The sequence below is a fragment of the Suricata suricatta genome, chromosome 13 (assembly GCF_006229205.1).
Source record: "Suricata suricatta isolate VVHF042 chromosome 13, meerkat_22Aug2017_6uvM2_HiC, whole genome shotgun sequence".
Taxonomy (NCBI): domain Eukaryota; kingdom Metazoa; phylum Chordata; class Mammalia; order Carnivora; family Herpestidae; genus Suricata; species Suricata suricatta.
The window spans coordinates 35,469,641-35,473,191 of NC_043712.1; positions in this window are offsets into that span (position 1 = coordinate 35,469,641).

A 3,551-nucleotide genomic window follows, 5' to 3' on the forward strand; every position below is an offset into this window, starting at 1 on the left:
GCTGACCTTCCCATAAGGATTTAGGGGGGAGAAGAAGAACGAGGGTCTCAGAGGTAAAGCAAACCCAGTAAGGGAGTGTCTGGGGTCTTTCTGTGGCATCAGGGGCGGGCCCAGGGCACAGTGTGGAGCTGAGGACTGTGTCTGGGATCAGGAGACTCGGAGAGATGTCTGTAAGCAGGACGCAGTGAGAGATTAACAATAATCAATTATAAAAGAGACCGATCATAACAACAGATCATAATACAAGCTATGTGGGTGTGGTCTCTCTCTCCAAGTACCTCATTATGCTGTAGCCCACCCCCTTCTTCTTATGACAACGCGAGGTGATCAAATGCCCACAGGATGAGATGCAGTGAGGTGAGTGAGCCAGGGGCTGGGATGCAGCACGGGGCTACTCCTCACCTGCTGACCGTGTGTCACATGGACCATCTTCTGCTTCCCGACCACAGCTGGAGGTGGTGATGGGGAAGGAATTGAAATGTCAAATGCCGGTAAGGGGGAGGGGGAATTACTGTTCTGAGAATTTTTTTCCCCTGAATACAATTTGTGCCCATAGTATTAGAATAGTTGATACTATTGCAAAGGTACAAAAGGAATCCCTTTGATTTTTCTATAATATCTTTTCAGTCACTTTTATTCACACCGATTGTTTTGCTAACTGAGAGCACAGCAATATGTACAATTTTGTATTCTCTCTTTTAATTTATCATTGTAGTATGATGATATAATACTGTAAAAATTATAAACCTGACTTAAAATTCGGTTTATTTAATAATTTTGAAGGAGAGAGAGAGAGAAAGCGCTCGTATGAGTGGGGTGAGGGGCAGAGAGAGAGGTGAGGAATCCTAGGCAGGTTCTTTGTACTTTGGCTTCAAAGCCTGATGTGGGGCTTGAACCCACAAACCAAGAGATCATGTCCTGAGCTGAAATCAAGAATGAGACACTCAGCTGACAGAGTCACCCAGGTCCCCTAAAAAAGTAACTTTAATGTCTAACATGCCATTATATGAAACGGCATCCTCGGGCATTTATCAGTAGACTGTTTTTTATTTGTTTCCTATATTCATTCACAAATATTGCTGTGCAAATGCCTTCAATGAGTGATACCGGCTCCAATCTCATGGATTCATTAGAATTTTTTCCCAGAGGTGGAAATGCTGAGTTACATGGGCATGCCAGTTTTTTCCTTTTTCTAGGCAAACTGCTCTCCAGGGAGGCCAGAGGACAGTGTATGGGACTCTTGAGTACATGTGTTCACTTCCCTTTCATGACTACACTGTGTTCCCAGCTGCCTGCCGGCTTTGGAGTTAAGTAGGGGCCAGACCACAAGCAAGACCAGGTCACTGACAGCAGAGGCTCCACACCCGTGGTTTGCAGCCACACAGGTAAAAACTTCCCTTCCCTTCCTCACTCTCCCAGGTGGACTCCTACCCAGTTGGAGTTGTAGGTATCAGAGTTCTCAGTTTTCATTAATCTTACGTCTCCTCCAAAGTCTGATGTGGCCATATTCCCTGCTGGCCATATCATGGTGGGAGACCAAGCATTCAGATCTACCCTTCTTGATGTGCTAGGGAGTGAGGGCATGCGCGCACGAGCACACACACACACACACACACACACACACACACACCATAACACACTCCCAAAGGAGCAGGATGTCACCTTCACCAAAGACTGCACCCTGTCTGATGAGGACAGCTCAAGCAATCCATGACAGACTTGGAATGCTCTGGGGAGCATCTGTTCAGTCTTTTTATGATGCACATGAGGAAACTGAGACATAAGGACTTGCTGGATCCACCCAGAATACCCATACTGTGGGCAGGGGCACATCCCATAGCTCTGGGCTCAGTGCACATGATGTTCCTAGCCATTCCGTTCATTCCAGCTGAAGCAGGTTTCATCCTGCACTTCTCCACTTTGGGCACCAGGACTTCCATGGCTGCAGCTCTCACATGGGGCAAATCCCAAGCAGCACTCATGCCCTCGGCCCACCATTCATGGGCAGACAATCTGTGTGCACAGCCCTGGCTGATGGGAGTAGAAAGGATAGCTTCTCTAAAAGGAGCCACTACCTTGGCTTCTGCAATCACAGCATATCCTTGTCACTATGGGATCCTGCTGTGGCACTGACTGTAATGTTTACTTTTCATTTTCTGGAGGGTCTGTGAGAGCCACTGGGAGGAATGGGAGATATGCTAGGGCAGAATTTCATGGTGGAGCACCCAGAGTGGGTCTGCACTGAGCAAATGGGAACACCCTCCTGTGCTATATTGAGAAAGACGGGACAGGGTCATAGGCTTGCACATCGGGGGAGACCTCTCTGCGTGGGATCACTGGTTTTCTGCTCAGTACATTTGTGTCCCCTTCACTTTCCTGAAACACTTGGCAATGTCTGGAGACAGTTTTGGTTGTTACAATGCAAGAGGGGGTGCTACAGGCATTAGGGGACGCAGCGGTCAGGGAAGGTGGTAAGCATCCGATCATGTACAGGACAGCTTCCCCCCACGCCTGGAACAAAGAATTCTCCAGTCCCACATGCAACAGTATCCACGCTAAGAGAGTCTAGGTTCAATTTGGGGTGGGAGCTACCCTGCCTGACAATGTATCTGACATACTCCTACCATGACTGAAGCAAGTGTGCTGGACAGTGAGACGGATCAGAGAAAACACAGAGCTGCTGCTGGAGAAATAGACTCTTCTAAACATCTGTGCAGGAGAGAGAGGCAGCTATCTGACATTCAATCTTAGGTGCCAACACTTTGGCTCCTCTGTGCCTTAGTTACTCTTACCTATAAAACTTGAATGACAAAATCTTTTCCGTGGGGTGTTTTAAAGAATATGGCACGGAAGAGATGTTTTTGAATATTAAACACTTGTGGTCTACCAACCATCCACTCCCACAACCACACACACACAGCGCACACAAACACTAACATGCTCACACACGTACACACACATATGCAAAGAGGTACAGATTTTATGAATGAGGATTCTGAATATTGAGTCTGGGCAATTGCTGGGAAACTGGAAATCCTCTATACAAAGGCAGGCAGGTCTTCCTATAAGTAGCTGCTTGTGTGGAACATAAGAATGGAGGCAGAGTAGCAGAACATTATGCAAAAATAAAGTACAAACATACAAGGACAAAGAAAAAACATTCCTTAATCGCCCCTGGTCAATGCCATATATCCTGCTATCTTATCACTGTAGTCAGCAGGCTTAGGAAGAATTGCATTAACTGGTCAGTGAGCTGCATGGTTTTCACGCTATTGTGTGGGTTCAGTCACTCCAGTTAATCCTTGTGGTGACATCAACAAGTTCTGCCCCTTATGAAACATTATAAATAATGTCTATGAAAATAGGCAGATCCCAATTCTGACGACAGTCATGTCTGAGTGCTGAGGCTGGGCAGACTGAAGAAGTCATCCCCGTCACGGCTGAGCCTTTACCTAGGCTTCATTCAGTCTGTATGAGGGTTAACACTTACATACAAATTCCTTCTAAAGTTATCAAAGTTTATAAATACTTGAAAATTTGCTAATTCTAAG